The sequence below is a fragment of the Lactuca virosa genome, chromosome 8 (genome assembly GCF_052849685.1).
Source record: "Lactuca virosa cultivar CGN04683 chromosome 8, Lactuca_virosa_CGN04683_v6, whole genome shotgun sequence".
Classification (NCBI taxonomy): Eukaryota; Viridiplantae; Streptophyta; class Magnoliopsida; order Asterales; family Asteraceae; genus Lactuca; species Lactuca virosa.
In genome coordinates, this window is record NC_136433.1 from 24088419 (window position 1) to 24100523 (window position 12105).

General features: G+C 36.1%; 2 long non-coding RNA genes across 6 annotated transcripts; both read left to right on the plus strand.

Annotated features, from left to right (window-relative positions):
• Nucleotides 1-302: 302 nt before the first annotated feature.
• On the plus strand, nucleotides 303-7893 carry LOC145129264 (uncharacterized). Of its 3 annotated transcripts, XR_013717418.1 has the most exons (5): nucleotides 303-748; nucleotides 833-3027; nucleotides 3185-3253; nucleotides 3514-3694; nucleotides 3893-4063. It is a non-coding gene; the product is annotated as an uncharacterized LOC145129264 (long non-coding RNA). The 3 variants fall into 3 exon arrangements; XR_013717419.1 differs by lacking the exon at nucleotides 3893-4063 and adding an exon at nucleotides 7771-7893 and having other exon boundaries at nucleotides 303-3027; XR_013717417.1 differs by having other exon boundaries at nucleotides 303-3027.
• Nucleotides 7894-10158: 2265 nt separating this feature from the next.
• Nucleotides 10159-11133, plus strand: LOC145134458 (uncharacterized). Of its 3 annotated transcripts, XR_013719159.1 has the most exons (3): nucleotides 10159-10341; nucleotides 10576-10628; nucleotides 10820-11133. It is a non-coding gene; the product is annotated as an uncharacterized LOC145134458 (long non-coding RNA). The 3 variants fall into 3 exon arrangements; XR_013719158.1 differs by having other exon boundaries at nucleotides 10159-10628; XR_013719157.1 differs by lacking the exon at nucleotides 10576-10628 and having other exon boundaries at nucleotides 10820-11109.
• The last annotated feature ends 972 nt before the right edge of the window (nucleotides 11134-12105 follow it).

The window sequence follows — 12105 nt, forward strand, 5'->3', positions numbered from 1 at the left end:
CTATAAGTACCATTCTTATCCATATTTACCCACTTAAAGTCAATTAAATCAAATTTTTGACATTTGATTTGACATTATTTTTTTTTAACACAAATATATATATATATATATATATATATATATATATAATTTTATATATATTAAAATTGTCCTACCTTAGCTACAGTGAAGTGTGTTTTTTTGGCAGAAATCGTCCTTCGTCTATATCTGTTTTTACAATTGTGGCTTGTTTCTTTTAGAGGGGTATATTTTATCATTTTCTATATTGTGTGTCCACGTGCTTTTGCATCATCGATGGTTTGGCGCTGGTTTTGGCTTTTAATCTCTGCAACGTGTTCATGTTGTGTTCGTCGCCGCCTCTCTCGCCCAATATCTATCTTCCACCGTCATTGCTCACCTCTTCACCCCTAATTGCATCGATTTCAATATGCAGAAGAAAACTTTTTTTTCATCTCTTTCTTTTTTCTCTATCGCTCCACACTTACACCGCTCCTTAAACCAACCAACCCATCGATCGTCTCCACCGCCTATCCCTTCTTCTTCGTCACCACCTGTTGGTGTAGCAGCGGATATCTCTTTCGATCGTCTCCACCACCTCCCGCTAAGGTACGCATCGCCGAATCGGCTACCTCCAGACAACCAGCTTCACTCTTCTGCATGTCGGTTTTGAAAGAAGGAGGCATCATCATGCGCCTTTGACACCTCCGTCGGCCAACTTACCCTACGGCTTTTACCACTACCACCACAGGTGTGTTTCGTTAATTTTTTTGGGGGTATTGTTGTACGCCTCCGTTCCTTCAATTTCTTCACCGCCTCTATAACCCATTCACAGATTGGTACTGTCGATGACTTGATACTACCACTACTGGGACGGATCTGCTTCAGAAGGTCACCACAGTACCACCGCTACTCCTTCATCCAAGCCATCAAACCCTAAATCGGTGCTCTGATTTGTTGTATTTGAGCGTAAGTTACCGGATCTCACCACCACCATCGCTCCACTGAGGGTTCCAACGCACAATCGATTCAGGCTGGTTGCTGTGGATTTCGAATTTCCGATTTCTCTCTCATGTCACCGTCAATATCTGATTTTAGTATGTGTTCTATGGTTTCTATTGATTTTCGACTTTTCTATCGATTTATTGTATCTAATACAACTGAAGGCTGTAAGTTTGCATGTTAATTTCATGTCACAGTGGATTTTAGTTCCGATTACATGTTAATTTCGTTTCTATGTGTGTCTTCGTATCTATGCCCACCACCTGTTTGAAGAAATGTCTAAACCAAATAACAAAAAAAAACATTTTTTATTTTTTGTCTGTTTATAACCTTGCTGAAATTAAATACCTCTTGTTTACAAATGTAGATTGTTCGTTTATATTGATTTTAATTTTCATTTCTTCTTAGTATGTTTGTTTGGCATTTCCTTTTCCGGCTCTAATGATAATTGTGAGCAGTGAGCACTATAATTTGATGCAAACTGAAAGATTGAAACCTTAGATAATAAAAGTATCAGCCATATGTTTGTTTAAAAGTATCGGTAATTTGTTTAAACTATTATTTTTCTTGGTCAATATGATTAAATTGTTTAGGTAATTTGTTTAAACTATTATTTTTCATTAGGTTCACCTTGTGATAATTTCTTCCTTTTTTGCATTCAATTTTGGATGTTTTCCTAATTTCCCCGTGTTTTCTATCCCATTCTTTCCATTCACTTCACTATGTGCTCAATTTTTTATTTTTTTTTAATTTTTTCTTATTAATTCTTACTATACACAGCATACACTCTACATGATTCTCCTTTTCCATATTTGCCCCTGTAAAAACCAAATTTACTGCAACTAACAGGATTATTTAATACTGTCCAAACGTGCTATATGGGATATCTGTGAATCTGTTTGCCACAAAAAAAAAATTAATTTCTCTCATATCATCAAAGAAATATGCTAATTTTTTTTTCTTCCCTAATTTACCCCTGTCTTTTATATCCTACTGCTTTCATTAGGTTCACCATGTGATAACTTCCTTTTTTTGCATGCAATTTTTGATGGTTTTCTAATTTACCGTTGTGTTTTCTATCCCATTCTTTCCATTCACTTCACTATCTGTTTGATTTTTTTTATTTTTTTTTTAATATTTTCTTATTAATTCTTACTATAAACAGCATACATTCTACATTATTCTCCAACAACTTCACTTCTTCCAATCTGCCATTAACAGCCGTCTCCCGTTTTTATCTGTTTTTTTTTTCTTATCATTTCCTACAAATGTAGGTTTCCACGAATGCCCCTATCAAAAAAGAAATTCCTACGACTAACAGGAATTCCTCATAATTACAAATGTGCTATCTGGGTTATGTTTGTGTTCTTTTCTGTATTCACCTGAAAATTTTTAAATCTATACAAAGTAAAAAATTTTATCGATATATATTTACTAATCGATCATTGAGGGGACGCCTTTCTTGCAGGTGACTCAGCGTTATTGACATATTTACTACTTGGTAATCAACATTTGTGTGACAGAGATTTATATAGTCAAATATATTTCTTTTACTACTTGGTAATCAACATTTGTGTGACAGAGATTTATATAGTCAAATATATTTCTTCTTTATTTCGAACTATTTACTATATGTTACTGCAAACCATAGGATTTATGTCTTAATTCTTTTTTATCTATTTGACATGTGGCAGGGGCATATATGTATGTGCTCTAATCACTCTGTTTTAAAACACATGGTACAAGAGAAAATAAGAAAGAGAAAGTAGAGAGAGATGATGAAGTGAGTTAGTGAAACCAATCAACTCACTCGTTGAAGCGGGAGTGGTACCACTGATAACTCTATTGCTAATTAAGATTTTACATTTGATTGTTTTGTATTTTTTTTTAATTGAGGGGTTCAAAAAGATAGGATTTCCGTGTGTTGTGGGTTCGGAAAGATGAAGAAAAATAAAAGAGAAAAAGTGATGTGGCAGTGGGTTCGGTGGGTTGGGAGGGAACGACTCCCTCCTCCTTAAGAAAGAATAGGTATGTTTTATGGTGTTAGTGTTATGTAGTTGGTTCTTTTTTGTAAACAATTCTTATCAGATTTTAACCCATAATGGTCATACACTTGGAAACACAGCTTATAGAATGCAAGTAAGACATAAAGATAATTATATAACTATGTGTTTTCATCTTGCAGGCTTATAGTTAACTATGAGAAAATTATGTCAGCATAAATCATGCACAACCACGAATTGAAATGCAACAGGTCAGATTTTTTTGTTTAATTTTTTTTCATCTTGTATTCAATTACTTTATTTTCTGATTGATTTCATCTCGGTTATTTTGTTCTCAGATAAATTCTTTTGTAGATTTGTTTCATTATTTAGGTTTTTGTGTATTGGAGTTGTTAAATTCTTCATAAATTACAAATTTTGTATGTTTAATTGTTTTTTCTCAGAGGGTAATAGAATGATGATTATGACTATGTGCTTTCGACTTGGGGTTTTGTATATGTTTTGTGTGTAGGAATGTGAAAAGAAGTCAGTATAAAGGTTACTTTGTAGAATTGATGGTGGTTATGTTGTTGAAAAGAAGCTGATTGGTTCTAGATTTCTGTATTTTGTGTTGCTTCATTTGGGAATTTCAAGTTCTTCGCGACAACTATGTTACTTACTTGCTTAATTGAGTAACTATACTCTCTCAAAAGGTATGTAAAGCAATTTTTTTTTTTTTTTTTTTGTATTAGAGCTGTAGATAGTTTAAGAATGCATATTATTTTATGACTCATTAAAATAACATATTCTGATGCATTAGGGTAGATATTGTAAGCTTTTTAGTATGCACAGTTGCATCCAAAAAAAATGTGAATACGATAATAATACAAAATATGTTTTTTTTTCTTCAGGTCGCTTTATTCAATATCAGCCAAAAGCGTTAAATGCAAAAAATAGCAACGTACACTAATTAATTTGTTTACTTTAATTTCTTACATGAAGACATTATATTGTTTTCAATCTATCCGGTTAGTTTGTATTTGAATGACATTACAACATCCTACTTTCGTGACCCACCAAACATCAACAAAAATTATCCGACCCATGTCTGTTCAATAAATTTGTTTGTTCTGAACCCCACGGAGCGGGGTTTCCCACCTAGTTGTTATTATTATTATTATAAATTTCGCACAAAATTTTAACATTCGGACGACATTATAAATTCGAACGGCTATATAAAATCGGTTTTTAATCATTTTTTATATTTTAATATTATTATTATTATTGTTATCATTGTTATAAATTTCGAACAAAATTTTATAAATCGGACATTATAAATTCGAACGGTTATATAAAATCGGAACAAAAGCAAAGGTTGTCCCTATTAATACGGATAAGAACATTCGGCTGCATGGAAAACATTGTATAGTGCTCGACTAAATGTTTTCAATCCGCATAACACACCATGTAATTGTAATACCGTAACAATTAATATCCGTAATTAATAAAGACAAATTTTGCTTTTTGTTCTGATTTTATATAGCCGTTCGAATTTATAATGTCCGATTTATAAAATGTTCTTCGAAATTTATAATAATAATAACAATAATAATATTAATATTAAAATATAAAAAATATTTAAAACCGATTTTATATAGCCGTTCAAACTTATAATGTCGTCCGGATGTTAAAATTTTGTACGAAATTTATAATAATAATAATAATAATAATAATAATCATTAAAAAAGAATAATATAAATTAAAAAAAATTAAAAACAACAAAAAAAACAAAATAGGAAAACAAAAAAAAAAGACAAAAAATCAAAATAGGTTGGAATTGGAAAATGAGGGGTAGTTATAGAAAACTTCTTCCCAAAACCCACTGACTCCCGTTCTCTCATCCACTTTACCCCTCTACTTGCTTTTCATTCACCAAAAACCATCTCACATTTTCGTCTCTAAACACCGCCTCCTCCACAGCATCTGTCAGTGAGTGTGCCTCCACTACAGAAGATGTGTCAATCCACTATCCGCCACAGCAGACGTCGACGGTTCTTTTCGTTCTCATCACCGTCCGACGAGGGTTTGTCACCAACCATATTTCTGATCGTAAGTTCTCAGTTCCAATCGACACCACCCACCAAGAATAGCATGTACCAAACTTGAAACCAGACCTCCCTATTTTTTTAATCGATCGCAGCCTTCTTTTATCTTCTTCTTCTTCTTCTTCCTTTGTTGGTGTAGTACACGAGAACAGGGGATGGAGATGAGATAATCATTGTCATTTTCTGGTTTGGGTTAAAAAAAAACTTGATCAGGGGTTGTTGTGATTTTGGTGTGGCTGCGAGGTGGTAATGGAGGTGGGTGCACGATGGGTTGATTGGAGAAATATGGGAGGTGGTTGACGGCAGTTCTACGTGGGAATGGTGGAGAAGTGTTGGTCAGGAGTGGGGGTGATGGTGGTTAAAGGTGATGTTTTCGTTGAAGGATGTTCATCGAGGTTAGTTTAACTTTACCTTAGTTATCCACTGACCTTCCACCGTTTTTTTTCTGGGTATTTCTACAATGTTCTCCGATCCCGTTTTCCCTCTTACTCCACCTCTATCGATCATTTGTTCCTTCACGGTGTAACACCTGTGTTTCAGGGCTAAGCATTTTAGATGATGTAATAGTTTATGTCAACTATTGTAACTCTTTTTGAAGTAATAAAGATGAAATATTTGAATACTATGTGAATTATGTGTACTTGTGTGCTTATAATTTAATTATAAATGTATAATTAATAAAGAATAAAAATAAGCGTCAAAATTAAAGTGTGAGATAAGCCTGATATCTTTACATAAAGTTGTAGTGGTCGAAACAAGGATTCCGGGGATATAAAGAACGCCGAAATCCGAGTTATAACGAAGAAGTTATGACCCGTCGAAGTTTCACGACGGAACCGGCACGACACCGGGAAGCGTAAATAGTGAATTTACGATAGAGCGACTTTTAGCCTTAGCAATCTAAACGAAAGTCGTAGAATATGTTAAACCGAGAGCGTCCATAAAAAGAACGCCCAAATCTGACTTCGTATGAGGAAGTTATGATTTTTCGAAGTTTCGGCTTAGCAGTGTACAACCCGAAGTTCGAATATTAGATCGAGCGGTTTTTAGCCGACACAACCTAAACGAGAATCGAAGATCTCATTAATAGTAGCATAACGATAAAAAGACAGACAAAAACGGACATCTGATGAAGAAGTTATGAATTTTAACGGACAAATCCTGTCCCGGCCTGTTAAATAATATAACTTTTAAAATAAAGTCAAAATTAGCTGACGGAGTCTAAACGAAAGTTGTAGAGTACATTCCCTCCTACGCGTGGATATAAAGAACATCGAAAACGGAGCTCGTATGCGAAAGTTATAAATTTTAGAAGTCGGGAAGGAAAATTGCGAAACTGATACAAACTCGATGGCGTGGCTCGATCTGGGTTGTCCATCGCTGATTGAAGGATCGCATCGGAGGAGGACACGTCGCCCTTCGCTACGCCCCGCGTCCGAGGCCAAGTACGCCCAGCGTACTTTGGTTCTTATCCGTCCGAGGTGCGAGCCAGCTGGTGCGAGCTGGCAACCCTATCCGAAGTTATGCCCCACGTAACCTGCTGAACGCGCAGCGTAGGTCCGAAGTCCAGCGCCTATAAATAGATGCGAGGTTTTCCGAGTTTTTCACACCAATTCTCTTTCTCTCTCTAATTTCTTTCTCTCTCTAGGGTTTCTAATCCCCCCTAAAGCCTAGGTGAACCCCTAGCACCCGAAGGAAGCCCCGAGGCTCCCGGAGTCCCGAGAAAAAGGGGTCTTTCGGTTCGGAAACGCTGCTCCGAGCAAAGCCCGGTTTTCTATAAAACCCGCTGTAAGTGAGCTACGCCTACAATATTTTTAATATAGCTTCTAATTAATTATAGTAACATTATTAGGTCCTTAAAATAATTATTTGGGCTATTATTATGAGTTATATAGAGTGTTGTTTAACGCTTATATAATAATAATAATAGCTAGACTATTAATTAGTCGCGGTTAGCGTTAGACTAAACCCTAGTGGTATTGATACTAGGTTTTGTCGAGAGAAACTTATTTTGTGATAACGAAGCGCTGTTCGAGTGCAGAGTCACCACCTTTCAGGTGAGTGCATAGTCTCTTTCATCTTACACATAGATATGAAGTATTTATGATATAATTTACGTGTTGTGTGTGCATATTGTCTGAATACTTGCTGTCTAGGTTTGACGAAAGATTTTTATACATGTTTTAAATGTTTTAAATTGTATACGTATTTTATATCTACAAAATGTGTTGGGTAAAACATGGGTAGATGTGATAGTTGTTGTGTGACCAAATAAAATAATGAGAGGCCTCGTTATAGATGTTATTGATGATCCAGTCATCTAGCGGAGTATAGATGACGACCACGGACTATTCTAGACAGTCCAGTGGAACGCTAGCACACTCGCAACCTGTATGTGTTTATTTGAACTGTGTGTTTACCAGCAGTACTCCATCCCCCACATGGTTGCCTTATTTGACATGAATTGCTGAGGAATCCCCGAAGCATGTGTTGTCACCCCGATAAAAGTCCTTAGACTAGGTCCCTTGTGTTAGATGTTTTAGGGACGTAAAGTGAGGATAACGGGAACGGGTAATCGGGTTTGTTTGGTTTGATAAAGTTAATAAACTTATTTATTGTGGGTTGAAAACCCTATGTGCTCACCAGGCTCCCAAGCCTGACCCACTCAGTTTCTTGTATTACAGGTAGTGGCGCATGAGCATAGATGTTTGGATGAGAGATAAGGGATTATAGGCCTGTAAATACGAAATAATGTAGTAAGACTTATGTTGTACTGTTTATGCTTTTGATCTGTATCGAACATGACATCCCGAGTCTTTTAATGAAATACATTTCTTTGGAAATGCTTTTGATAAATCTTTATCATATTTTGTTTTGGGACAAATTCCGCAACGCTTTTATTTAAAATGTTACTCTGATTTTCAAACAAGCATAAACAAAATCGGTCTTTTCTGGCCGTGAAAATGGGGATGTCACGCACGGCGATCTAAGTTTGAGGGTTTTTTGCTTGCTCAACCACTGTCTCACACACACATACATACAGACACATTAGCCATGGATTTGCTTAATGGATTGGAGCTTTGAAAGAGACTTCTGGCTATAAAAAGTCTTTGCATTCATCGGCTTCTTCTATCTTCAACCTTCAATTCATACGTCATCTTCTATTGTGGTTAATCCCTTCACTTTCAAAAATTCTGTTCTTTTTCTCCACCACTAAAAAACTGTTTTTTATTCAGTTTCAGTTCACTTATGTATGCGTTTCTGTTTTTTTTTTTTTGGTTGTTGTTTAGAGTAAAGATGTTGTATTTTTGTTAAAAAGATGATAAGAGGGACTGCTAAAGAAGCATTAGACCTCTTTTTTCTTATTTGATTTCGTTGGTTTTTTGATTCTCCATTCTAAAGGTCGGTAAAAGCTCAGTTGAATTATGTCCATTGAATAATATAGCCTAGCCTTTGTTGGAAAAATAAAACGACCTTATCATTTTCAAGAACAGTTGTTGGAGAGATATAATTCAAGACTATAAACAATAAAAAGACCTTAGACAGAACACCAATAATTGTTAAGATTGAAACAACAAAATAATCAAACAATTTCGATTGAAATAATCATAAATTAATCTTTTTCTCATATGTGTTTCTTTAATTCTATTTTTTAATAAGACTAAACTGCACAAATGGTCCCCGTGGTTTGCTCAAAATTGCCACTTTGGTCCAAAAAGGTTTGGACTAGCACCACAGGTCCAAAGTTTTGATTTTGTTGCGATTTTGGTCCGATTTGATATGAATTTTTTTTAAATGATGAGTTTGCCCTTTTCATTTTTTCATTTTTTTTAAATTACTTTAATGTTTTTCTGATTAAAAGAAAAATAAAAAAATACAATTAAACCCTTAAACCTCCCCCCTTCTATTCTGTTCCCTGCTTCTAGACCCCTTCTTCCCCATTCTTCGTCGTCCTCCGGTAAAACCACCACCACCGGTCAGTAATGTCGCCTCCGGTCAACCCATGGAAGCACCACCGGTTATGACCGCCACCACCCTCGATTTTCCGGTCAACAACACCACTCTCTTCTCCAGATGAATAACACAGACAAAATTCTGAAATTTAACATATAACAACACATACAAAACCTAAAGATTTTCTAACGCCAAAAACATACATATGTTGAAGATTTTATACACAAAATAAGAAATCTGATATATACAAGAACACACACGAACCGACTAGGGTTTCGAAAAACTTAAAGGGTGGTGTCATCGCCGGTACCTCAACCCCCTCTGAAGCTCCAAATCTGCAACATCTTTACAGCGCCGCCAGCGATTCTGTAGATGACGTTGCCAGCGTCACCATCGTCTGGTGTCACCTTCTCGTCGGATTTGGAAAGACGATGGAGATTTGTTCAAAATCGTCGCTCTAATCGGTCATTTAGGGCCTCCCTACCTCGCCATATCGTTCGTCATGGTTCAGATTTAGCGGCGGCTAGGGTTAGGGTTTCCAATTGGTGGTGGAAACCTGGGGTTTTCTAAGGAAGATGGAGTCGGACCTTCGTTCTTCGAGTTGCATATCAGAGTGGCGGTGGTTTTGAGTTGTTAGGCGGTGGTTAAATGGGTGACACCGATGGTGGTGCTCCGGCTAAATGGGTTGCTCCGGCGAAATGGGTGGCACCGACAGTGGTGCTCCGATAGCAAATGAAAAGAGAGAGGGAGAGTGTTAGTAAGTTAAGAGTAAGAGGGTGGGTTAAGGGTTTAATTTTATTTTTATTTTCCTTTTAAGCAGAAAACATTAAAGTAATTAAAAAAATAAAGAAAAGGCAAAATGAAGGGCAAACTCGTCATTTAAAAAAAATTCATATCAAATCGGACCAAAATCGCAACAAAATCTAAACTTTGGACTTGTGGTGCTAGTCCAAATATTTTTGGACCAAAGTGGAAATTTTGAGCAAACCACGGGGACCATTTGCGCAGTTTAGTCTTTTAATAACAAATTTTGCCTCCGTTTGCGTATATTGATGTAAGGTTTATCTGAAATCAGCTGGACTTCGTATTTGGCATCTGGAAACAGGTATGTGGTTTTAAAATCTACAATTTAAATGGGTTTTTTGGTTTTCTTTCCATTTCATACAGTCGATGGGTACTTTAAGTTTACAACTGTTCAAGCAATTGCTTCCTATGTAGCATAGACGAGACGCTGTTCCTATTCCACTCCATCAGGAAATTTCTCCACAACAAAAGAGAATCATAATACGTGATTGCATCTGGTATGAACCTAAAATTACTTTATTGCCCTTCTAGTGTACACTTTGTTAATGTTCCTTTTTCTATTCTATTGATTAAAGAGATAACAATAATTTCTTATGGTGCATAAAAGTCTCTCTTCTAACATATTTTAGAACCTAAGGATTTCTTATACTCCTTGGACAACATCCCTCATGATTGGATTTTCTTACAATGTGTATCTGTGGCATGATATTTTGATTTTGTCAACATTTTAGTTAACAGGGTATGTGACTGGAAGTAATGATACATCATTATTTTCTTCCTGAAGGTTTGTATTAAAAATATGAATTCTTTTTATTTATTTATTTTGGCATTTAACATATGATATGTGAGATCACAAATGGTTAAAGATAAGAGGGTACCAACAAATATAATCGCAACAATTACTAAGGCTGCAGATCATGTTGTTCCTATTAACTCCAGGTGAAGTTTGTCTAATGTATTTTATCTATCTTATAGAATTGTCCAACATGGGCTGATAAGTCAAATTGATTATGATGAAGCAACTAGGAAAGCATCGACTCCAACAAGGAAAAGGTGTTGAAGTGGATGAAGAAAAATGACAATATTTTCTAGAAAATATGTGGTTTTCCCCATTGTTTAGTGCTTAAAATTCATCAATTTTAGCTTGATATATTCTCACTATGGTGAAGGTTTAGGATAAAAATTCAGAAGTCCATGCATTTTGTTGTTGGATTCACTCTCCATCAACTAACTGGAACTGTGATAAGAAAGTAATGTTTGATTTATATTCATCTGTTCTTTTACGCTTCTAGGGTTTGTTTGGTTCATGAATTCTAGCAGAATTGTAATCCGAGATTCCATTCCATCGCATGTTTGGTTGCAATAACTGCATTCCGTTTATACAATGAAACGGAAAACAAAACCCTTTCTGATCCATGCGAAGCATGGGCATCTTCCCTAGTTTATATAGAAGTTAAGGTTAATACATTTTATTTATTAAACTTTTAGTGCATATCAATCTTATATATTAATTTGACGTAAAAAACATTTACGATTTTTGTATTATACTATTTGATATTTTAAAAAACATTTATAATTTTGGTCCTTGATATATATTGTTGTGATATGTCTCCGGATTAGCTCCGTCTCTTTGAGGGATGGAAGTGAAGGGCCTGAGAATCACAACAAAGAAAACAAGATCGCCAATCGTCGTCCGAGAGGCGATCCCGGAACGAAGCTCCGACGATCGAGTCATTTCGTTTTTAGAGAAGGTGAAAAGTGTTAGGTAAGTGTTTAAGGGTTTTTTTCTCTCGATCCCTTCTCTTTGGGGACCTTTTTATACCTGTAGTTGGGGGGGGGAGATTCCCGGCAGTATCTTTTACCTTTTCAGGTTTGGCAGGGGTAGATGGTCTTCGATTGGTAGATCGTGCTCCGTGAGTGGTTGTTTGCTATTGATGCAGGTTTGCCAAGAACGGCGTCCTGAGCGCTACACTTGTCGCTCTAGGAGACGATTGGTACTATTTTGTCTTGACGTTGATCTTGGTGCTTGGGCGCCAAGGAACGAATACGGGAGCGCGAGGGCGAGGGCGCGGTGTTAGGCATACACCATCCTTTGCCCAAACTAGACCTGGAAAACGTGTCGTGTCAAAACAGTAAACGGCTTGAGAGATCTTGACCCTAACCCGATCCGTTTAATTAACGTGTTGTGTCGTGTCAACCCGTTTATTTTCATGTCGAGTTCGTGTCGGGTTTCGGGTTAGGGTATATCTTAAAATATGTCA